The sequence below is a fragment of the Grampus griseus genome (genome assembly GCF_964374135.1).
Source record: "Grampus griseus genome assembly, chromosome: 6".
NCBI classification, from domain to species: Eukaryota; Metazoa; Chordata; class Mammalia; order Artiodactyla; family Delphinidae; genus Grampus; species Grampus griseus.
Genome location: NC_139000.1, coordinates 62700335 through 62726867, shown reverse-complemented (window position 1 = coordinate 62726867; position 26533 = coordinate 62700335).

The following is a 26533-nucleotide window of genomic DNA, read 5'->3' as shown; positions in this document are numbered from 1 at the left end:
CGTCAACGCTCCATTTTCTCTGTTGCGTTAGGCCTTTTCCTTTTCTGGACATTCCTGGTTGCAGGATAAATTAAATCTACTCTGTTAAAAATAAGGCCCTTCTAAGGTCAGCTAATAGTGCATAGGCAGCCACCCCATAGTGAAATGTATCTTGAGAGACCCACGATCAAAGCCCTAAAAATTATTTTTAAAACAAGAAGCTATTAGGCCAGTTTGGGTTTCAGGTTAGGCTGAACTTTCCCAGCCTCTAAGGATGGCATGATTTCCCATTGTTCCTCGGGGGTCTTATCTGAAATAGAATTGGAGGGAAAGGCAAAATGATTGACAAGGGCAGGTGATGGGGGCTCAGGTGTCCCGCCAAGGGGCTCACTCAGGATTCCAAATTAAACTCAGCTACAGCCTCACAGCTGGCTTGCCCTGCCCCATGCAGACACTGAGTCAATTCTGTGCTAAGTACGTACAGTGTACAGATTAGCAAATACAAAGGTTGAGGGTCTCAGTGCAACTTCTGTCTTTTAGAAACAAGCAGGCATAGTTGCAATAGTGAAGAAATTGGCTGGGAGCTGATGTGAAGCTTAAAAGCATTTTCTAAGCTTTGTATCTATTTCCATATGGTTATTACCAGGTTCCTTGGATTTTATTGTATAATTCTATTCAAGTAATATTTATTATCCCTCTCCTCTCCTTCAAAGCCTTAATTAACATGCTCTGGACTGAAAAAGACACTGATATTCATTAAGTACTGACTTTGTTTTTCTACATACTTTTAAATCATCACTCTGAATTTCTACAGTAAATATCACTATATTCATTTCGCATAACTAAGGTTTCTAAGACGTTACATAATTCACCAAAGCCAGCGCAGTGAATGGAAGAACTGTAATTTGAATCAAAGATTCACGTACAGATGAGTAAGATGCAACCCCTGCCTTCAGAAAGCCCAAACATCTAGGAGAGTGATATATCAATAGATGATTGCCATTCAAGATAGACCAGGATTAATGTCATAATGAGTGCCTCGCTTAGAGCTTTGCACATAGTAAGCGTTCTATAAATGTATATGGTATTAATGAATAGAAAAAATATGCTTGAGAAATTGGCTGATGAATGTAAAAACACCCTTGAGTATGAACTCTGGAATAGTGCTCCTCTGTCAAGAGACACATATTCACCCAAGGAGTAAGACAGTCTGTAAAAGGAATGGCATGAACTTGAATAAATTTATTTATTCATTTTTTTCCGGGGGTGGGGGGTTGAGATTTTTATTTTATTTTTTTTTAAAACTTTATTGAAATGTAGTTGATTTACAATGTTGCGTTAAGTTCTTCTGAACAGCACAGTGACTCAGAGATATATATATATATATTCTTTTTCATATTCTTTTCCATTATGGTTTGTCGCAGAATATTGAATACAGTTTCCTGTGCTATACAGTAGGACCTTGTTGTTTATGCATCCTATACATAATAGTTTGCATCTGCTAATCCCGAACTCCCAATCTTCCCTCCCCCACCCTCCTTCCCCCTTGGCAGCCACAAGTCTGTTCTCTGTGTCTGTGAGTCTGTTTTTGTTTTGTAGATATGTTGATTTGTATCATATTTTAGATTCCACATGTAAGTGATATCATATGGTATTTGTCTCTCTTTTTTTCCCCATATAACAGCCATTTACTGGTGGGGGAGGGGCACTCATATTTGCTGAGTGATGACCTTGTTGGCACACACCGAGAAGCCCCTTTACATGAATGGCCTCATTTACTTTCACAGTGACTGTTAGCACCTCCATTTTATAGATGAGGAAATTGAGACTCAGAGAAGTGAAGCAATTGGCCACCTATCACAGCCCTAGTACAAGGTGGAGCCAGAATTGATTTTACTTCTCTTTAATTTCAAGTGACCTCCATGTGTCTGAGTTCAGAACTTGTGCAGGCACACACAGTTTACTCCAAGTCACTTGATTAAGTGGAACAAAACGCAAGCACCTAAGTGCCCATCTGTCCTGATCCAGACATGTGATCTTACTATCTAACCCAGGTTCAATGTCATCTATTTCTTTTGTGACTTCTTATTTTCCTGCAGAACTAATCACCATGCTGAAAATAATATAAACTGAATAAATGTTTGCTTCCTGGGGTTTGAGTGAAATTAAAGTCATAGAACGTAAGTATCATTTTCATAACAGGCCATGAAAGTACATCAGCTTTTGTAATAAAGTGGGGAATCATCGCTCCCCCCACTGATAATCCAAGGTCAGATTATCTCCCACAGCCTCCTGTCCTCCTTCCAAAAGATCAACCAGGTATCCTTTGGCTCTGCTTCGTCCTTCAGATCCTTGTGTGGCCCAGCCCTCCGCCCTGCACTGGACACACACATATCTTTCAGTGCTGCCCTCTCCTTCCAGCCCATGCTTACCAGCCCTCCTTTAATCTCCTGGCTTCCAGCACCGTGCACACGCAGCACTCCACACATTCCACTGGGTCAAGACTCAGCTCCCAGGACTCTTTCAACATTGGAAAACTGGACAGTTGTTGGTAAGCAGAGTATATAGGGCACAACTGTGGCCAGCTGTTTAACTAAAGCTAATTCACGCTATTTCTCAGTTTGTCTGTCTCTTTCTGACTTACTTCGCTTAGTATGATAATCTCTAGGTCCACCCATGTTGCTGTGAATGGCATTATTTCATTCCTTTTGAAGGCTGAGTAATATTCCACTGTATATATGTACCACATCTTCTTTATCCATTCATCTGTAGAGGGACATTTAGGTTGTTTCCAGGGACTTGAGTAAATTTAATCTGCTATCTTCATAAGAACTGTTTTTTCCCCAGTAAATTTATTTATCTATTTATTTATTTATTTTTGGCTGTGTTGGGTCTTCATTGCTACATGCAGACTTTCTCTAGTTGTGGTGAGTGGGGAGTACTCTTCATTGCGGTGGGCGGGCTTCTCATTGTGGTGGCTTGTCTTTGTTGCGGAGCACAGGCTCTAGGTGTGTGGGCTTCAGTAGTTGTGGCACAGGGGCTCAGCACTTGTGACACGTGGCTCAGTAGTTGTAGCTCGCAGGCTCTAGAGCTCAGGCTCAGTAGTTGTGGTGCATGGGCTTAGTTGCTCTGTGGCATGTGGGATCTTCCCAGACCAGGGCTCAAACCCATGTCGCCCTGCATTGGCAGGCGGATTCTTAAACACTGCACCACCAGGGAAGTCCAGGATAACTCTTTAAGTAACAATTTAGAGAGATTGTCTCTCAGTATTTCCAGTTACCCCCTGATCTTATATACCTCTCCCATGAAGGGGAATTGTGCTATAAAAGATGAGGTCGTTATTAACACATTTTTTAATGCCTTCCCTTGCTTACCTATCCCAGGCATAATTGACCTCTCATGTCCAGTATATTTTGAGTTACTTGGGGTCCTAAGCTGAGCCAGAGCTGAAGTTCAGTTTAGTTTCTGATGAAAGGAATTGAGTGGCACTCTTCCCCTCTCCAACTACCCTGCCCAGGCATCTATTACATCCACATATTTACATGAAACTCAAAGATGAGAATACAAATAAAATATACAAAACATCTTCTTCAGCAAGGATAAGACTGGGAAGCTGAAAGCATTTAAGAAACAGCAGAAGGTGCTTGAGAGAAAGAAGACTTACTCAGAAACCCAGCCAGAGGGCTGGAGGAGAATGAGGGGCCATCCTGCCCACTGGAATTTGAGCATGCAACCCAGCTGGACCCAGCCGGAGGTGACATTCCTGCTGAGGTAGGGGTAGGATGTAGACAGCTCTATGTGTGCTCTAAAGGAGTTTACTCAAAGTGTGAAACACCTAAAGAAACACCCAAGTACACCAAGTACAGGTCTCTTAGTAGTCAAGTAAATGTATGGGAGCCCTTTCCCAATTTATAGCATAAATGGTAGCCATAAGTGATAGGGACATTGTTGCCTGGAGACATGGGTGGGGTCTGTGCCTTAGGAACAGAGGGTGAGGGCAGAATGTTTGCTCAGCTAGCCGGTGAGTGGCAGCAGTGAGGACAATTGGACACACAAGTCCTGCTCTTACCAGCCATGATGTGGGAAGAATCTGGAGTCAGCAGCTGAAGGAAAGGTGGCCAAGGCTCCCAAGGGTGAAGCGACTTCCAGGGATGTCCACAAAGCCCTGTGGACTTAGCAAGATTTCCTCAGTGAGCTGGGATGTTTTCACTGTCTGGAAACATGTTTAACTTTCTATCTGCATCAGCATGGGTAATTCTCAAAAACAAAATGTTGAGTGAAAAAAGCAGATTGCCAAAGGATAAGTACAATGTGCCACCACTTTCATATATGTTTAGAATACATGAAACACTGGGATATATTTTTATGCATGCATATACATATATATGTGGTAAACATTTTTCAAAGCGTGGATAAAGAGGGCTACCGATTGCTTTGGGATGCGGGATGCTAGTTACCTCTGAGAAGATTGTCTCTGAGAGAGGAGAACCTGGCCGGGAGAGGTACTGTGCTTCAACCTCATCCATTACATTTTCCCCCTGAAACGTTCTGAAGCGAATCTGGCCCAATTTTAATTTGTTATATTTAGGCAATGAGTACTATTTCCCTGTTCTTTCTAATGTATTTTAGAAGTTTTGTAGTTAAATATTCTTCAAATAGAAAAAAAATCAGGCTTAATTGTTAGTTTTAAAACATTTGTGTACACAGACTGATGAGGTCTGGGGCCTTTGGGCTACACTTACAACTTTGTTATCTCTAAGGAAAAGGGTTAAACTTTCGGAGGGATCTACTTTCCTTGAGGATTAGACACATGAAATGTTTCAGCTTTATAATTTGGCTGCATTTGAGTTAGCCATACACAAAAAGTTATCTTTAATTGTTGTGAAAGTAGGAATGTGATTTTTTCATTATCCATGCATAGCTTACAAGTAACTAAGGACACTATGTTCGACTTCTAAAACCTTTACCTTTGGGTTAAGACCAAGCTTAAAAGTGTTCAGACTCCAAAAATGATAAAACGTAGGAAAGTTCTGATTGAAAGAGAAACTAGCTTATGAGGGAAGTCTGTATGTAATTTAAAGTACTGTCTGCTCAACCGTGAATGCTATTATCTATTACTCCATTTCAGACTATGCTATTTGCCTCTACATGTGTGTGTTGTCTCTTTGACACAAGGTTTTGGTTTCCATTGCTTTTATTTCAAATAAGTAGGACAGAAAATAAAATCCTAAATAAGTGCCTTCTTAACTTCAAAGAAAATCCAAAGGCTTAAATTTTCTATTTTCAGTGTCCTAGTATCCTTCTTCCCTTCCTTCCCATTGACCATCTTAGGGGGTGGAAAGCAAGTACACTAGCTAAATTTTGTTAAGGCATGGGCCAGAAAATCCTGAGATGAGCAAGAATAGGTAACATTTCTTTTATTCTAACAAATAGGACAGGAAGCCAAATGGAAAGTGATTACAGAGATTTTGGGGGGAAAGTTATAGTTTATCTTCCTGTGTGCGGGTGTGTGTGTATTTTTCTTGGCAGGGGGCAGCTCTTATAACCAGACATTTGGTCTGTGCTAGTAGGACTGCGGAAGCTATTCCAGTGGTATTGGGGAAAGACAGCAATTGCCTCAGATCCCCCCTGCCCCTCCCCTTCTGCACACTCTCTTGACATCCCTCATTCTACACCAAGACCTCATTCTTGCTTTCCCATTCCCCTTTTCAAATGATGACCCCATGGAAACTTCTTCCATCTTACCTATCTCACACACACAGACGCACACCTTGAGGCATCCTATGTGGTGTTACTAATAATAATTTCATGAATATTCTTCTTTTCTTTAAGAAGACTGCAACTTCCTTGAGGGCAGGGACCTCATGATGTTTTTCATTTTGTTTTTTTAGTTCACGTAGCAGTACCAGTAAATCAGACAAAAAGAAAAAAGTCTAGGTACACCTGGAAAGACTGTACCTCATTTATAGAGAGGAGGTGGAGACATTGAGGGTGGGATGCTTTGTCTGGGGACATGTGGTGAGGGCACTGGAGTGAGTCCAGCCCCTAAAACCTGTTGGGACCGGAGCCCAGCCGTGGTCTCAAGAATGCTGGGTTAGGAATCTAAAAGTCTCCCTCCCCAGGACTCACCTTTCTATAAGTTAGCTTGCTATGAAGGGAGACCATAAACTTTGAAATCAGACAAATCTGACTACCTTCAATTAGGGAAGTTAACTAACCTTACAACACTTCAATATACTCATCTCTAAAACTACCACGTAAAGTCTTGGTGAAGATCAGTTTAATTGGAGTAGTTCTATGTATACAGCCTAGCAATAGCTGATGCTCAATAAACTTCGGTTCCATTCTTCTCTCTGCTGGGCCTTGGCAGTTGGTATCAGCTTCATATACTCCAAGCTTTAGAACGTAAATATTTTCCGAACTAAACCAAATGACAAAACATGCCAACTGCAAGTTGCCTCCCCTCTCTTGAGCTTCAATGATCTAGTTCTTCACTCACGTTATCAACTCCATTTAGATATCAGTGGTAACTCAAACCCCACATTTTCATGTTATTTAGACCTTATGACTTGAGCTGGCGCCTATCCTTTTTGACTGTCAGCCAGATTAGTAATCCATCCTCAAAGACACACATTCCCAGTTTTCTTCCCTTTCCCACTGATCCAATGCTAGGATGCCCAAGGGCTAAGCCTGCCCTAGGACCTCCTGGCATGACTGGAGGTGAGATAAGATTAGAATCCAGCTCCTCTAACACTTGGTCAGTTGCTCCTTCTATGCTGTCTGTCCACACTAGATATCTCAAAAATAGATGTTTATTGATCTGTTGAGATATAGAGAGATGGACCAGACCAAAGCAGATGACACTGTGACTGATGGTGAGTGGGGGGAGGACTCTAAGTGTGTTGAGAAGATGATGAGGGCATTGGCATCTTGACTAGGAAATAAAGAACTGAACTGGGATATATTGAATAGACTCCGGTCTATTGACAGTTTGGAGGTGGTGAGTAATATAGCATGTTTAAAAAGGTAGTATTCAGGTGTAGTTTCTTTCTAAACAAGGAGTGTTCAAATTATTTAGACTGTAAGTGGATCTACCGTACGATCTCCTACCAGCATTAAACTTATCCATTCCTTCATCATTCATTTAACAAACACAGATTGTGCACCAAATCAGTTTCAATTTATTCACCTCCTCCAGTTTCCTTGGCTTCACCCATCTCCTAGGCCCTTGGCCACTTGGTCGTGGAGAGCTCTTGCTGCCAGTGGTATCGCCATGGCTGCAGATGCAGTTACTCTTCTCTGGGAAACACTCACTTTCTCAGTCTCCCTCAGTGGTGCTGAGCTCTGGCACTACCCCTATTGTGCCATTTGTGATGGAAGCCACGTAAATCTGGAACCCAGGCTTGACCTGACCAGACCCATGCTGATTCTTCTTCCTCCTACCACTCCACAACTCAAACGAAGCCCCAAAACAGGGCACAGAAGCAATCCAGCTTCTCCAGGGGCTTCCCAGAAGAGTAGGGGTGGCAGTATAAGAGCATGGGTAGTTAACTCCCTGTTGGAGAACTTTGATAAATGAGAGAAAAGAGGCAGGATGTAAATTCCTTTTCCTTCCTCCCTCTAGTCCACCATTCCAAGGCATGGTGATTGTGTTTAGCCCATCTGGAAACATCTTTCATGGCTAAGCCACTGGCTGTGTGTCTTGTGAAGCTGCAGCCGGTTTGGTAGTGGAGAGCCCAGACTGTGATCTTACGTTTGTTTCTCCTTTTTCCTTACTTCACTTTCTTTCCTTCAGTCTCACTGTCCTAGGCTGGGTTCTCCCAATAAAGAATTGGCACGTAAGGTTTGCCTTGAGCATCTCTCTGTGGAACCCATCTCAGTCAAGACAAGCAGCCAACGAGAACCCAGCACCACGCTAGGTATGGTACATAAATGGTGAACAAGGCGGACGTAGCTTTCAGTAGAGTGGGATAGGCAGGGAAGACACTACTAAACAAACATAAAGACAAAAAAGTACAACTTGTAATCAGTGCTATAAAAGAAAGAAATTGACTCCTAGGAGGTAATAGTGATGGTGGGGGAACAAAGACGAAATGAGTTTAAAGATGGAGTTTTAGGAAGATCTCTCCAAGGAGGATATATTTAAATGGAGACATGAAGACTTAGAAGGAGCCAGACATGGTAAGAGCACACAGAAGAGAATTCGCAGCTGCCAGAGGAGATAGTACGTGGCAGGGCCCTAAAGCAAGAATGAGCTTTGTGTGTTAGGGACAGTCAAGAAAGATCAGGATGTTATGGGTTGGTACCAGAGATATTTCCAGATTTTGTTTATTATGAATAAAGCTCCTATGAATAGACAAAAAAATAGATAAGGATGGTTGGAGCATCATGATCAAGGTGAGGAGTAAATAACTGACTTGAGGCTTGGGAGAACACAGAAGCTAGATGCTGGGCACTTTGAAGGCTGGTGAATAAGGTTGGATTGTATTCTAAGTGCCACCAATGAAAAACTTTAAGCAGAGATACTATGGTAGAATCCAGAAGAATCTTAATTCCAATTCAGGATTCTCCTTAATTTATTTGAACAAAATATTTTACTTGTAACTCTAATTATAAAAGAATAAAAAAGGATGATAGGAATAAATATACAGAAGTAAATTTCATAGCCTATACTATGAGTTAGCACAAGCAGACATCTACTTGTATGTCAAATATAAGTAGAAATATAGAGTGTGAGTTGGCTTGGAACCACCACTCTCTCCCCTCCAGGCAACTGTAATCTATCATAATACTTTTCTTTTGTCCAGCTGGTCCAGCAGTGTTTATTGCTCTGATTCATTTTCCACTTTGCTCCGTCTTCATCCATGTTGGTTTGATTACTTCCTTGTACCCAAGAAAGTTCTCAGTATTTGTGGTTGCAATTTCTTAAAGTACACGGCCTCTTTTCCCTCATTTAGAATTTCTCATTAACTTTAGTTCTATTGCTATGGCTATCATTAGTGCAATCTGCTAATTCACAAATCCACGGAAGCACAGAAATACATTTTGCTAATGTGCACTGCAGAATGCCCTCTACAAAATGCATCCTATATAATGTCACTTACAAAATGCCTGCTGCAGCTGCCAGGGGAGGGCTTTTATAGACCAACCTGGCTTCGGGTGATAGCAACATATCTTCTAGGCAAAGGAAGCTCTCCTCTGTAACTCTAAAGGCTTTTCTCTGTGGTGGTTACATATTTTCAGCTGTCACATCTTCCCAAATTGCCTCTCAGAAGTTAGATTTTTAGCCCCCTCACGCCTACCTGTGTTTTCTTAACGAAGAGCTGGCAGGACTTTTTTAAAGAATAGTTTCACAAAGCAGCAACTCACAAAAGTTAAAACTAAATAGTGACATCACCACAGCCCAAGTCATAACCAGGTAGGATTGGCAGTCACCAATGTGATATTTTTTTTGGGGGGGGGGTGTGGGCAACAGAATTGTTGAATCATCACATGTATTCTTTTCTGGCCAGAAATTACACCATGGAGATTCATACCTTTCCCTTGGTTAAAAAGTCTTGTCGACTCAGGGGATAAGTTAGCAACACTTTAGCGTGGATTTGTTCACCGCGTTGACTTCTGGAAGACAGTTGCTTCAGATGGAATGGGACAAGGGAGACAGTTTGACAGAGGGGACGGATGCAATCTTGGAAAGACAGTGCCACCAGGGAGGGCCAGAAACAGAGACGCGGTGAAGGCTGGGCGCTGCGGGGAAGTGGCTACGTCGACGGTGCTGAAGCAAAGATGGTTGAGTGCCAACTCCTAACTTGACACTCTTGCCTCAGGTGGCACTGTTAGCACTTCAGGTCCCGTTAAAGGGCCCTCCTTTTCAAGCAGATGGTGGCTTCACTGACAACAAAGAAGACAACACTGGTGGAGAAAAGATAATCAGACCAAGCTTCAGAGAGGCAAAACACCAAGGGAAAAGTCATTAATGTTTCTTGGAGAATGAACCACTGAAATTAAACAAACAAACAAAACTTTAAATGGAAATGATAAGATGGAAATAATTTACCGAAGAGAGTCCATCTCATCAAGTACATCACACACCGCCCCAGCTCTTTTCAGACTTTCTGTCTCCCTGCTGATTGATGAAGAAATAGAGTTAAAATAGATCTAATTCGAAACAAAAAGTTTTATAGGCTAGAATGCATTTTTATATTGGGCACATTTTGTGCTCAGCTGAGATAATTTAAGTGAAGGTTTGAGAAGATCTCTCTGAGGAGGGGATATAGAAGTTGAGCAATAAAACTTTGAGTAATCAAAATAATATTCTGACCCTTATTAGGAAATTTTTATTTCACAAGGAAGAACATGCAATGTCTTTGGCTTAGCTAATTTCTAGAAATAATCTAATTTTTAAATTGCCTATTTAAGAAAACCTAAATCTATAGAAATGAAATAAATGGATTCAGTGAAAATTATTTGTCGCTTACATATAGCATTTAACTTGACAAACACACACAGAAAGGGATGTGTGTACTAAAAGTTGCACACATTTGCATGTATATGTGTGGACCTTATTAAAGTATAAACCTTCTGATTCACACATACACCCCCCCCTCAGGATTCTTTGTCATTTGTGCCACATGTTGGGCTGTTTTGACCCCTCCTGATTTTTGACCCTCTCTTTTACCTTAACCTTGTTTTTATACTGGGAAGTCCTCACCTCTCAATTCATCTACATCTGGCTTCCATTTGATCTGTGGTTTGTGGGCACTACCTAGCCCTTTATATTGTTTGTCAAACATGTCTACACCTTCCTGATCGTGACTGTCTCCAAAATCTGGTCACACTGTCTCCAAAATCTGGTTCCAAGAATTATCCTGAGGTGAGCACATGAAACTTCTTACCATCAGACTGGTTTAACAGGAATCTAAGATTTAGTAATGTATCTGGCATCAGCAGACCAGCTTTAGTAAACTTGGTTCCTTCATTTGTGTAATCCAATTATAGAGCTTCTGTCACATACCATATATTGATAACCTGATCAGATTTGCTGTGTTAATTGTAATGTATACAAAGATGAAAGTATAGTGTTTAATCCTCAAGGACCTTGTAGGAAAGAGAGGCATAGAAATAAATAACTTCAATACAATCTAATAAGTATTGGGATAGTGCTTGACCACAAGGTAAGAGGAAGCACAAAGAAAAGGGAATAATCAACTCTACTTTTAGATAAGGGATCATCCATTCCAGTTTGCTTAGGAAAGTCCTGGTTTATGACTCCTGTCCTGACATCCATTAGAGTTTAGTGTTATTCTCTCCCTCTTTCAGTCTCCAACGTGTCCCAGTTTACACACAAAAAGTATATGGTGACCCTACTTACAGTGGAATGGTCAAACAAACTTTATAAGAAGATGTAGGAAATGAGATCAAAATTATGGGAAGGACTTTGCCAATTTGATGAGGCAGAATTGGAAATTACTGGCAAAGAAAATAGGTGCAGTAACCTGAGCAATGCATGGATCTGCACAGTGACATGTAGTCATATGACTGTGCTGCCTGGGAGAGGGGCGGGATGCTATGGGTTGAGGAAGAACCCAGGGGCCAGCAGTGGGGAGCCTTCACTGACACGCCAAGGAGTTTAAATGTTTTCTTAAAAACAATAGAGTCACATTACAGTTTTTAACCAAAAGATTGACCTGGTTAATTAGCGTTTTAGTAACATCACCTAGAAATAATGTGCAGAAAAGATGAGTAGCGAATAAAACTTTAGGCAGACAGAATAATTAGGAAACTGCTGTAATAATCCATACAAGAGGTGCTGAGGGCATAAGCTGAGGAAGAAGCAGTAAATAGAGAATAGATTTTTTTAAAATTTATTTTTATTTATTTATTTTTGGCTGCTTTGGGTCTTAAAGCTCTTCCTAAAGGAGCTGATAGATGTTAAAGGTTTATCTGATTCGGAGGATAAGAGAAAAAGAAAACTCTAGATCATACTCGGTGGGCAGTTGGATATATATAGAGATAGATCAGGAGCTCAGAAAAGTAGTAGGGGCTACAAGTGGGTAAAAACAGAAGGTCTGAAATGCAGCAAGAAAGAGTCCAAAGCCAGAACCTGCTCTTCTAACTTTATTAGGACAATATGAGAATATGGGATAGCAAAATGGAAACAGCTTTGGGGGAAAAAAAGTTGCAAGAGACTCATATGACAAATGAATTTTAGTTAAATAATTATGATGAATGTTGGCACCATAGCTTGAATCGCCAGCATAATTTTTAGTATTTATTGACTATCTTATTCTTTTTGAATGTGTTATCGCTGAGATTCTGTTATATAATAGGGATCCCTTCAGACAGAATAAAAGTGTTCTCCCCGCAAAGATCCGTTTTGGAATGATTAATATGTATAATTAGAGCTACTGGTAAAGGTCCCAGTCATCGTATATGAGTCAGCAGTAAGCTATATTTATGATAGAGTATATTCATATTCCTTGTACTTGGGCAAAGGTAAAATGCCCTACTCAAAGAGCATCTTGAAGTTGCCACAAGCACGTAAAAGAAAAGTTGAAGGGCTTCTTTCCATTGGCAAAGGTAGATCTCTAGAAATAAAGTTTTAAATCGTATTAAATCTTCCAGAAACTTTACATGGATCTTTTAGAGTAATGCCTCTAAATTTGGCCCATTTTTAAGTAAGACTGAAAATGTCCAAATGTCCAAGAGAAATGATTAATATTATTTCTTATATTCATTCTCTATATTATAATTGCACATTTTTCTGTCACTTGCAGTGGTCTGTAAGTAAATTCTAAATAGATATGTTTATGTAATGAAAGGTGTTTGAATTATAGTACATAAACATTTCCTCCCAAGTATAAAGTCATACTTAAGGCTGAGGATTTTCTAAATATGTTGGAATTACCGTAATTTCAAGTTGTCACACTCAAATAGGTAAAATGTTTTGTAGTTTCTGAGGATAATTTTTGAAGCACTATTTAAGATTAAAGACGTTTTAAGCTATCAAGGCAAAATTCTCTACCACATCAGTAATTTACACCTTATTAAGTTTCACTATTTTGGACTAAATGTATTAGAAATGTGTGCTAATTCAGACAATATTTATAAATAAATTGATACATAATGAATGAAACTGAAAGGCAACTGATTTACTCTTTAATTGTCAAGGTTGTATTCACCAAGAAGACAGAACTGGTTTAAAAGTAGTAAAATTAATAGTCTCTTTTTTTAAAGAAAATCAAAGGATTAAGTAATAACAGAACATTCCGAGTGCTTTCAGCTTTTGTTCTCAGAAAATAATTTTAAGAACAGCTCTATTTTTCATATATTATATAAAATCAGTGTGGCTTATAATATTTTGTGTTTTTATTTCGTGCTACCCATTTATATCTTAGTGTAATATAAATGCAACAAGCAAAAATATTTTCAAAAAGCATTTTAAAATTTAGTAATTTAATTAAGCAAAATCAGTTCCCTCCTTCCTACTCTTTTCATAATTAATTAAATCTTACTGTATTATGTAGTCTTTGACCAATTGCTTTTGTTTGTCTGGGGCAGTGGGGATGCTACTGTGTGCCTCCCAGGTCTCCCCCAGAACTAACATACTCATTACCCCAGTTTCTGGGAGCGATGGCTGCTGAGGCTGGCAGCTAGGTCCCTATCTGGCAATTGCCTTTGGCTGAAAAAAAGCTGCCTTACTCAAGGTTACACCCCTTTTCTTAGGGACGTTCCAAAGACGGGTCACAGAGGGGCACCAAGGATTATTTCCCTTGCCTAAATCTGGGACTTCTCTGAATGACCATTGTAGTTCCAAAGCTCTCTGTGGGATCAACTGATAACTCTATTGCAGCTTCATCACAGTTTCAGTCCTGCTTTCCTTATCCTCCTGGGGTAATCCTTCCAAGAATATTCCCTGATAAATCACCTGGATGAAAATCTCAGCATCTCAGAGTCCATCTCCTGGGGAAACCAACGATTAGGGTCAGTAATAGTATGAGGAAGTGGGTCCTAAAGTGGGATTTTGGAACAGGATTCCATCACTGGCGGTAGGTAGATGCTATGGCCTGAATTATGTCTCCTCCTTCCCACCAAAAAAAAAAAAATTAAAAAAATTATGTTTTGTAGCTATAACTCTAATGTGACTTTATTTGGAGGTAGGGCTTTTTTAGGAGATAATTAAGGTTAATAAAGTCATAAGAATGGGGTTCTAATCCAATAGCGCTGGTGGACCTATCAGGAAAGGAAGAGAGAGATAGCTCTCTGTCTTTACCATGCAAGAACACAAGAAAGCAGTCATCTGCAAGCCAGGAAGAAAACTCTCTCAGAAGAACCTTACCATGTCATATGTCTGATCTCAAATTTCCAGCCTCCAAAACTGTAAGAAAAGAAATTTCTTTATTGTTGTTTAAGCCACTAAGTCAATGGTGTTTTGCTATGGCAGCCCAAGTGGAGTAAGACAGTGGGTTAGTCATAACCTCAGTAGGTAATAGCTGAACAGTTGTTAAAACTTTTACCAAGGTGGATACAGATGGGATACTGGTAAAAGGAAATGCATTGGTCAGTGTAATATTTCAAGTATTTGAATAGTTTTGGGGAAATAGTAATCATAAGGAGTATGGAATCAGATGTTTTTTTCCTAGGGCCATTGATACATTGGAGAAAACAGTACAATTTAAGGGTAATCATCAATTTCAGGTAAGGTATGAAAGTTAGAGCCCTCATTGACAAGTATAGTATATGAAGAGATATTATACTTCTTTTAGAAGGAAAAAAAGGGGAGAATCAGGAATGGACATTTATTAAGAGGACATAAGAGATCCAGAGGCAGTTGAATTCTCAACACCAGCAAGTCTGTTATTCCAAGGTAAGGTCTCTGATTAGCAGAGGAGCATCCTGAGATTTGAGAGGGGAATTCAGATCAGTGAATCTAAAAATCTTGAATTCCTAGATTTCCCTGAACCCTCTGTAAGAGGGGTCCATTCTTCCTATAATGGCTACCTTTCTCCTTTTGTTTGAAGATGATGCAGAGGTCTCCATCTCATAAGACCATATAAACTCCTCTCAGAACCTAGCTTCACTTTCCCACTAGTCACAAAAACAAAAAGTGTTTCTGTGTCACAACCTAACCCAAGCACAGAAGTGCTGACCCTGATAAAGGAAACAAGACCACACCACAAAAAAACTGCCAGGTCAAGTCAAAATGTAGCCGAGATAGTAATGGGATCCTCAGGGTGCCGGGATCAAGAGTCGGGGACATTAAGTTGGCTAATGGACAGTTTGTCAACATGAGAGCAATTTTCAGTGATCCAGTTTTTAATGTCCTGCCAAAGACGCTGCTGTTGACTTAGAGAAAGGAAGGTTCACACTAAATGAAGTAGGGATACCAGAACTCCCACAGCAGGCAGCAGACAGTGGCGTCAAGAGGCTGACAGAAGTGGCCATGCTAAGTCAAGTACTGCAAAAGACCAGCAAATATTCCACCTGACTCTGTTCCATGGGACATCCCGGGGTGTGCACCACTTAACGAAAGATGAGGAACATGCTGGTGGGGAGGCACTCACATCATCTGAAACTCTGAAGAAAAGCGTTGGTCATTGGAGATGCTGCTCCAGAACTGGGCTTCTGGATGGCAATGTGGATGATAGAATCCCCAAAGGATAGATGGCCAGATGGCTTTGCAGAATAGGTGCAGATATAATGACAACATGGTCAGTGTGGCAGTGTAGGGTGCCTGGGCTGCATAAAACGGTGAAGATGTTGCATAGAACCCAGGGGCAAGATAGGTGGGCAGTCGCCAAGGATATCGCTCAATCTATGCAAACAACATATCAGAAGGTAGTGGACAACCATCCCCATAGAGTAACGATCCCCCCTGCCCAGTTGCCTAAATTGAGCTGGTTTTCAAACTCAGAACCCACATATTGAAAAAGATGCCAGGTTCCCAGGAAGAAAGATGCTACACCTCCACAACAGGTGTGTGAAGTAAAGCTTCCCCAGTTTTCCCCCCCCAAAAATTGAAGCTGTATGCTTGGATAATCATACACTGGGAAAAATGGAATACCCAGACCATTTCAAGTATTGTGGACACAAGGGCTAAGGTGAAAATGCCATTCCACTCCAGCTAATGTAGGAAGTAAAAAATATTTCATCCTGGTGGAATTGTAGAGATTAGTGTTTTTCATAAGCACCAAAAATGTGCAAAACTGGTGTCCCTGGTATAGCTCCAATTCATCAGCCTTGTCACTGAAAAATTCATATGTATCCTGGAGGATGACACTGGTAGCCCCAATGTCTGGGCCTTTGTCAGATGTGGTGTCTTTGCAAACACAGAATAATGCAGCCTTAGGATGTGGTCTGCAGCAGCTGAGCTGATGAATGCATACGTTTTCAACACTATCAAGAAAGAGGATGAGGGACAGTTTGCCTTCACATGGAATAGACAAAAGTATGCAAATGCTGTCTTGCCCCAGGGCTGTGTTAATCCCCCCATATTCTATCATAATTAGTCCAAAGGGACATGGACTGTCTGGACATTCTGCAGAGCATCACACTGGCCCACTATATCAAAGGCATGATATTAATTGAACCAGAGGAGGAAAAAGCAGCAAATGTATGAGATGTTTTTGTCCCAGGGGCTGAGAGACAGAATTTTTGAAGGGGCCAGCTATATAAGTAAAATTTTAAACATCAATAGGGCATGTAGGAGTGTCTCCCTGAAAATAAAAGGGGAATTACAGCCTCTTGCACCTCTGACCACTAAGAAGAAAACATAATGCCTGGTAGACTTCTTTGTATTCAGGAAGCAGTGTGTTCTACTTTGGGAAAACTTTTCTAACCCATTTAGCAAATCACATGGAAGGCTGCCAGCTTTGAGTGGGACCTAACAGGAAAGCTCTGTGGCAGGTCCAGGTTGCAATGCAGATGACCCTCTTGCTTGAGCCACAGGAGATTGGCAGATTCTGTGGTACTATGTAGAGTATATGGTATAATAATAGAGATATCGTGGTGGAAAAGATGCTTTATGAAGTTAATGGCAAGCCTCAGTAGGAGAACCACAGTGCAAACCCATATGTTTCTGGAACAAAGATGTACCATCTGCACCAGAAAAGTATAGGCTATTCAAAAAATAGCTCTTGGCATGCCCCGACCCCGGTAACAAGATGATAGGCCATGAAGTGACTTAGTAAACAGAACTTCCCATCATTGTTTGGGTTCTGGCAGATGCACCGAGTCATAAGTTGAAACAAACACAGCAGCAATGTCCTGTAAGGTTGGGATCGGATCTGGGTCATCAGGTATCCCAGTGCTTGTACAGTTGACTCACGAATAGAGTAGCTATGGTGGCAGGGCTGGAAGCTATACGTGGCCTCAGCATTACAGGCTTCTGCTCACCAAAGCTGGTTTAGTCACTGCTGATGCTGAGTATCCATCGTACCAGTGGCCCCCAGTGTGGCAACACCCGTGAGGAGATCAACTAGCCACTTCATGGCAAGTTGATTCCATCATATTCTTTCCACCTTAGAAGGAGCAGCTATTTACCTTGACTGGAATCAATGCATTGTAAGTGTGGGTATGGTTTTCCTGTTCCCAGGGCACTAGATCCATCAACACAGAATCATGAATGATATCACATTGGACCAAGGGACTTACTTTACAGCAGAGGAGGAACCACTGTGACCATGGATCTACTAATCCTAAAACTTCACTACCCAGAAGCTTCTGGCCTGATGGACCAGAGGAATAGCCTTTTCAAAGACCTGCTGAGGTACCAGCTTGGAGAGGATACAGCAAGGAGAGCACTCCATCCTCCAAGATACAATATACATTCTAAATCAATGACCATTCTTTGGCATTATGACCCCAGTAGGTAGAATACCCAGGCCCAAGAAACAAAAGTGATATTAAGATTGACCCTAATTTAGTCCCATTGATTCACTTGGAGAATTTATGCTTTCTGTCTTTACAGCTCTGGGCATTGTGTGTCTAGAGGTCCTGAACCCCAGGGAGGGAATATTTCCACCGGAGGCCACAGCAAGAGTATCATTAAATTTTGAGTTAGGACAGCCACCATTTTCCTTTGTGCTCCTTGGATGTGGGCTGTCCCCTAGGTGGGGTGTGTTCTGAGGTGAGGTAGCCCTCTTCCACTGAGGGCGCTGCTGAGGGAGGGACTCAACTCTGAGACTTTAGCAGCCGCAACTCTTGGCATCTGTGTGAATGAGTGGCTCCATCCTGAAGAGGGATTGGGTGACAACCACAGTCACCACTACAGTCCGTTACGTGCACAGCTTGGATGCTTATCACTTGTGTGGAAATTTCATCCCAACTGGGAATGACTCCCTCAGAATTCTGGTTGGTTTCTTTTCCTGAGGATAATTACAGACAATTAGTAAACAAATTACACTTCTCACATTGTAGCTGGTCCTAAGCTATGACCGATACTCATCATCTCATTCTTTGTTGCAACCATACTATGGTTCAGCAACTTCTCTGCCATGTCCTGCTCCTTCACCTACTTACAGGTGGCGTTTCTGAGAGCAAGCTCTAGTGTGCACGCGCATCTCGATCCAATGAGCGTCTACTTCCCAGGAGTCTGAGCTTCAACACCTCTGTTTCCCCTTGCCTCAGAAGGACATTGAAGACCCTGTGATAAATACACCAATTAGAGATAAATTTACAAAACGTACATTGACCTGAATAAATGTACTATGATTTCCTCATTTCTTTCATTCCCTTTCAACTTTTAAGCCAGATCTCTTTGTCTAAAACTTACTTGGAAAACTGGCAAAGAGAATTCTGCCTGTAAATTTTAATATTGAACAGAATACATGTGCAAAAAAAGCAGTTGCTGAATGTGTTAGTTTCCTACAGCTGCTATCACATAGCACCACAAATTGAAGGGCTTTAAACAACAGAGAATTTTTGTCTCACCTTCTGGAGGCTAGCAGTCCGAAATCAAGGTGTTGGCAGGGTTGGTTCCTGCCGAGGGCTGAGAGGGAGAATCTGTTCCAGGCCTCTCTCCTAGCTTCCGGTGTTTCTCTGGCCACCTGTAGCATCCCTTGGCTTCTAGTGCATCACTGCAATCTCTTGTCTTTGTCTTCGCATTGTGTTCTCCCTGTGTGAGTGTCTCTACTTCCAAATACTACTTTTTAGTAGGTACACCCATCTTGTTGGTTTAGGTTCCCCATTCTACTCCAGTATAACCTCATCTTAATTTAAGTAATTACATCTTCAACAGCCCTGTTTCCACATAAGGTCTCATTCTGAGGTAGTGGGGGTTAGGACATCAACATACAAATTTGAGGTGGATGTAATTCAAATTGTATCTGAACTTTGCGGGGAGGGTTGTATTTCTTAGGGAGGTTAAGTGAAAGGTAATACAAAGTCTAGAAGCAGTAGGCTTGCTGGGATTCTTTTTTAATGGGAAACTTAAGTCACTATCCTCAAGAACAATGACTTTTTTTCCACTTGCTGGTTGGGGCATTTCCCCCAGTAGTTGCATGAGATGAAGCAGCAGAAGACACTGGACTCTCTTTGTGCCCTGACATGTACTTATCCTTTTGCTCCATCTGAAAACTTTAGGGCATCAAAAGAAAGGAAAAGAATAAAGTGTCCTCTCTGCATGAGTCCGTGGTAACTGGTTACAGCTCATCTCCTGGAGAAACAGAATTTAATCTAGCAATTAGAATTATGGGCACAAATTCTGGAAGATGAAAACCCTCGTCATCCTATTTGGTTCACTGACTCTGAAAGGCCCGCATGCCATGTCCCATTGCCAAATTGCACATCTGCATTTTGGCTGGTACGTGCCTTTGGTGTTGGCATTGGCCCTATGACCACAGAACTTTCTATTGCAGCTATTTTAGTGTCTTGGCTCCTTTTTATTCCCCAAGGTCTTCTGGTGGAGCAAAAGGACACCCACAGTGGGAGCCAAGAGAGTCATCTTAATGAATGGCATATTATAGACCTTGTGATTGTGATTTGCATCTTTTCATAGCATGGCTGGCTAAATCCCTGTTACTGAAAGATCAAGTTAAATAAGGCATAAAAGTGATGTGGAATCTTTTCTTTCAGGAAACCTTTCACAGAAGCACTCTTGGCCTAACGAATGCCCCCTTTTGTATGAGCTCTTAAAGGAATGCGAAATGTCGTATATACCATGTCCCCGATTCTCGAAGCGAGTGAGTCAGTGACTTCGGCAGTAAAGGAGCTGTCCCATGCCCTTACCTGTACCATCTCGTGTGTTAGGTCCGCGTGCACAGGACCCTGCCTATAAGACCCAGGTCAGGGTTTCCAGTTGTGGGCTCCCCTTTGACAACCATCTCATTAAAAGTAAGATTCGGGAACCTGGTGGAACTTGTCTGCCACCGCAAAAAACATATTTCAGTCCCAAAGTGTCAGAGCGATGGGAGCGGTAGGAGGGTGGGAGTGGGACATGAACCAAACACTAAAGCAAATAAAAACATCTTTTAAAATGTCGCCTGCTTGCTGCCAAATGTGGGCTCAATGGGAGTGCCACCGGGAGCGAGTTCCACATGGCAAGGCCTTCCGTGGAGAAGCCCGGCTGGCAGGCCAGGAGGATTCAGTAATTAACACTGTCAAAGACTCGTGAGGCCCCGTTTCAGCAGCTCGATTCGGAAGCGTTTGCCCATGTACAGTCACCCTTCAGCGGCACAGCTGCGGCGTGGAGTCCGTCTGCGGCTGGTGCACGTGTGGCCTCAGACTCTTTGTCATGCAGTGTAGGAAAACCTGGGGGTTTCTTGGGGGGGCTTTAACCTTGTGGGAATTAAGACTAAGAGTCTCTGATTTTTTTTTTTTTTTTTTTTCCGGTACGTGGGCCTCTCACTGCTGTGGCCTCTCCCATTGCGGAGCACAGGCTCCGGACGCGCAGGCTCAGCGGCCATGGCTCACGGGCCCAGCCGCTCCGCGGCCTGTGGGATCTTCCCGGACCGGGGCACGAACCCATGTCCCCTGCATCGGCAGGCGGACTCTCAACCACTGCGCCACCAGGGAAGCCCTGATTTTTTTTTTTTAATCCATTAAATGAGGAACTCTAAGAATGTTGAGTAACCAGTTCCTAGAAATTAGAGCATCCAGACGGCTAGAGAATAAGATGAGAACTAGAGACCCAGGGATGGTCACCTGGGGCCTGAACATTTGGGATTCGCTACTGGGGGCTGGAAAGGGGGCTGTGGAGACATTGGGCAGGATGGGTGGAATTACAAGCTGTTAAGTAAAGGCTCTGAAACAGGGTGAGGTAAGGAAGAAAGATAGCCATCTCTCGAGAGGAAGAGAACATTAGTGGGTAGGTAGCTGTGCTGTAGTGGAAGAAACAGACTGTGTGTGGGGTTGGTACATTCAATTCACAAAACTGCCCCTCTCTCTAGTGTTGCCGCCACTGGGCAAGTTACTTAACCTTTCTAAACTCCTTTCTTTACGTGAAATGAGGATTATGACATTTCATATGAAATGTCTTTATTATGAATATATGTGTAGACATGTATTATTGAGTAAATAAGCTATGAATATATTAATGTATATATATGTATATGCATTCATCTGTATGTCTGTCATTTGTTGGTCAATTACTAAGCAATCAACAAACATTTAATGACTACTTTCTCTGAGTGGGCAAGCCTTCAGCTATGGTATTAGACGTGCCAAGTAAGGTCTCTGATCTCTTGGAGCTTATATTGTAGTGAGTGAAGAAAGGCAACAGAGGACAGGACACATAAATGAATAAGACATTTTCAGGTTGTGAGAAGGCCTATGATAAAAATTTAAAAGGGTGGTATGGTGATAAGCTGAGAAGGCTACTTCAGGTAGAATGGTTCCAGGATATTTACATACTGTTTCTCATTCATTTTTTCGGACACTCCTTCTCTGGGAGGCACTACTGTCACATTTAGCCACAGAGAAACTGAAGTCCCGTAGGTTAGCTCTGATGGGACAGGCTTCCAGATGTGGGTCTTCAGTCAGAACTGGTGAGCTACACTGAGCAATCATGCTTCTCAGTCAGGGCATGTCTGAGATCAGTGGATGTTTCTAGCCCACATTGATATATATTCCCTCCACTTTTCTTCTTTAGGCGAAATATTGTTTGCTAGAGCCCGCATGTATAACCATCTGTGAATCGCGTCACGCAGTAGTGAACTCTACTCGCTTACACTTTTGGCATTTACGTTATCTGCCATTGCTGAGATCTGGGGAGGACACAGATGTTATAGACATCTGCCCTCAGCTCCATCTGTAGACATTTCTAGCATTTTAGGTGGGATGTCTATTCCACAAGAAAGCAAGACTCATATAAAAAAGTTACGACTGTTGAGTGGAGCTATTTCAAAGAGACATCTTGGATTTGGGAGAGAAGATGGCATATTCAGATTTGTTTTCATGTTTCTTGTTAATGCCTTTAATTACTTGTCTTTGTGTACATGGTTTAAATAAAGGGTAGAAATTAAACTTGCATCGTGGAAAAATATTGAATGGGGAAGAAGGAAATTAAGTTCTAGAAATCTTTGTCAAAACATTCTTGTTTAGAGCTAGATTTGGAGGAGTATCTTGATGTCTTCTTATATGACGCCCAGATTTAAAATTATGTGAAACGTATGTCTTCCCTGGGCCCTCTGGAATGACACAGCTAATAACTGGTTAATATGGTGCTAGAGAGAAACCTAAGATCCTAGGTGAAGAGCCAGGATTCATGCTGGCTCCGCACAGCAGTTCTTTCAAGTTGACCATCCTGCCTGTTGCATGAAGAATCATGTCCATTTGCCAAGCACAGTGTCAGGCTCAGGCTCATCCACAATGAATGCTTGATGTTGAGCCTGGCCAAGAAAATGAATGAAGGAAAGGATAATGGAACAAATTCCCCTCCAACACAGGTTCTGTCTCCCTCTCTCATGCTTTCACCTTTTCTTAGTACTTTCCAATGAAATGCCTCTGCTCTAGGCATTTTCATTCTTTTTCCTCCCCTGCAATATTCTTGCTAACTTTAAACGTCTGCTCTTTCCTCATGTTATTTTCCCTAGCTGGAACTCCAAGCTCACTCCCCCGTGCCATGATTGTTAATTTCTGTAAGGCCTCCCCAAAGCCCCACCTCTCAGAAGGCTTCCAGTCTTAGTAAATAGTCTTGTCTAATATGTAAGCAAGGTTAGCCTGGCACCACTAAGTCCCACGCATTGTATTTCCTCCATATATTGTTTCATTTCACCTTCCACACACCCTGTGATGCACGGTATGGTTCCCATTTTACACTGGAGGAACCTGAAGGGCGGAGCATCTAATGGCTTCTCCAAGGGTACCCTGCTGCTAAGTGGTGAGTGACGGATAAACCTGCATCCCCTGACACAGGCTTGCTAGCCAGCAGCCTGATGTTGGCTCATCATTGACTCCATTCACCTTTCTTTCCTTAGTGGTAAATAGTCAAAAGGGTGACAGCAAGTTGAAAGACAAAAATTATGAAAGGTCCTTCTGAATCAGCCCCTGCTGAACCAAGTTGTGGAATACTAGGGAGTGGTAACTAAAGTTTGTGAAGTAGTGTCTTGGTAAAACTTTAATAGTGAGCTTTGTCACTTACACACTACTGTTCTAAGATCTGCTCTGTCGAGCAGTTAATTAATTCTCTTGGAGCAATTACCCAGCCACCAGAAATGGTCTGCTGTGGGCCTCTAGGCATAGTCTGTGCTAAATAAGTAGCAGGAGAAGCTTGAAGTGGCAGGCCTGTAACCACTTCTTCCCGAGGTCAGCACTTCATGCCCTTGTGCGTTCTGGGTCCAACAGTGCGGCATCCCACACAGGTGGGTGTTCTGTAAGTGCTTTTTAATGATGGTAGTGGTGATGATGTATGAAGGTCTGTTTATACTTGCAGAGAGGGTCGTGTATTTTAACAAGAAGGACTTTTGATTGGCATTTCAAAGAGGCTGGTGTTGTTGGAAAATGTCAGCACCCTGCACAGGAGGGCACTTGATAAGTGTTAAGGGATTGGGTCTGCTAAGGGGATTAGGATAATTGTTTTGGAGTGAATGGGCTGGCTCAGTGGAGGTGACCTGAAGTCATTTTAATGGGCCTAGTGGAGCCCATGGTGACAACTCATGCCAGTGGATTAAGATGCTCTGAAGGAAATTCCCAATCATTGCTGAGCACTGGTTCCATTGGGATACTGGCTGCCCTGTTGTATTGCTATGCCTGGTAGGCTGACTCAATTTCTGGGCTCGAACAAAGAAATTCTGATCAAAGGAACTGCCACCCCACCATGTGGCACAGGGCCCCTTCGCCTCTGAAGATGAAAGGTGCCTATTTTCGTGGCATTTGTCATTTTGGGAGAGCCTTTTAATTCGCGCCAGTTCAAGATCAATCAGGGATGAAGTCAAACACTGTCAGAATAGAAAGTCCTGTGGATGAAAGTCAAGGAGGAAAACCTCTTTCTCCTGAGTAAGCACCAGGCTGGGTGGCTGACAGTTCATATTGCATCAGGTTTGCCAGCTTGAGGAATAAAAGATAAGCTCTGGAATGAATACAGATGTAGACTCAAAGATGGAAAAGCATAGTAGTTTATATTATATACTAGTGGTTCATGTCTGTGTGCAACATTTTCTCACATGATCGAAATGCATGATGAGTGAAACCCTTAAATTTCACACGTTGGTTAGCCTAGCCCCAAATGACTAAATCAGGTGATTCCATTGGCTGAAGTTTGTGATGTACCATTGCCCTTCACGTTTAGATCCTTTTTTTTTAGCCAATTTGCATTTCTTTGTGTATGAGACCGTCCACTGACCGCAAACATCACTGCCATCCTAAAAGAACACAAAGAGGGTATTCTAGAAACAAAAACTAGTTTTTGCCACAAGTTTCTTGTGTCGTGAATATTAAAGATAATTAATTCCTGAATGATAGTTTCAGCCTTCACAGTGTTGTCAGGTAGCCCGGGAACTTTAAGAAATGATGGTTTCAGTGGTAACAGTTTATGTGAATCAGATGCTCTTCAAGGAAGTAGCCAGACTGGAAAAAAACAGAGGTTCAGGGAGACCTAGCAGCCTGGGCGCCAGTGGCCAAGGCATGTATAAGTCTTGCAGCAATGTGAGATTTGCACCTGCAGCAAACAAACTTTGGGTTTCTCCAGAATGCAAATTGAGGAACTGTATACACGAATGGCTCTCAGCCTAGAAATTCCATGCCTTCCCACATTGGTTTTTTAAACAGAATCTTAACACCCGCATTACATATCTGGCCTGGGCTGCCTATAATCATTTTAGTTCCTTTGGTGAGTGGACAGTAACTGTTGCAGAGGTTGGAATCTTTCCTGTTTGACTTTAATGTTGAAGGGTGCTTTATTTAAAGAAGGGTCCAAGATAGCTCTTCTTTAAATTAAAAAAAAATCTGCAGTAAAATTGATCGTTTCTCTTTGCAGCAGTGGCTTGCGGTGGACACGTTTATCGCTGAAACTTCTCACTCTGGATTCTCAAAGGGCCAAGGAGAGTCATGGAGATTTTGATGAAATAGGCCACAACCTTGAAATATTCCTTCTCTAGAACAGTGTCAGAATCACTGTGGGTGGTTGTTAAAAATCAGGATTCCTGGAATTCAATGCAGGTCTCCTGAATCAAAACCCCTAATGCTGGTTCAGGCATCTTCTCGTACACACAAGTTTCGTAAGCACTTTTGTAGACCTCTGCCAGATGCCACCAGATTTTTTTCAGGGACGCATGCTATATCTATTCCAGAGTCTTGAGTGAATATTTCCCGTGCTTTTACAGAAATTCACCTAATTTTTGGCTGCCTAATTGTTGTCTGACTCTAAAGAGGTGGATGACTGTCTAAATGATTTACCTGAAACAGAAATATGGGTTTTGATCCCCTTTTCTGATCCTCGCTGCCTCTTCCCCACCCTCCTCTCCTTTCTTCTCTTAAAACTTTCCTGGCCTCAGTTACAAACATATGTGACATCCTGAGGAAGATAGAGGGGAATATGCCAGACAACAATGAAATGTCAAGGTGAGCCAATCTCATTTTGGGTATTCATGTCAAAAGTCTGAGAGGGAGAAGTTAGTTCACAGGTGGGTCCTCCAGGGGGAAGATGGCACACAGCAAGGCTCTTGGGGAGAGCACAGGAGAGAAGGAAGGCTGAATGCTCAAGAATGAAACAAAGTCATAACTCGTGAGGGAGGGTAAATGGTGGAGAATGGAAGATATCTAAGTATGCAAATTCTACCCAAAATACAACCCGATGTAACTATGCCGGAGGATGTTGTATGAGGAAGACAAGAGTTTAAAGAAATGTTTTAACTTCGGATCGAGCCAAAAAAAGGATTATTCACTTGCTTGTATCCAGAAACATGGCATCACATAAAGTTTTAGCCAATACACTCTCATTCTGACTACCTCCAAATCCTAAAGGTAAAATCCTAAAAGTAACAGGAAACACATCTGGGTAATTGTCTCATTCTCACAAAGATCTTTAACAGGGCACATGTCAAAACGAAGTTCACTTTTCATAGTTCAGGTAAACACGAGTATGTGTAACTACGAGGAATCAAGTGTTTTACTCTGAACTTGC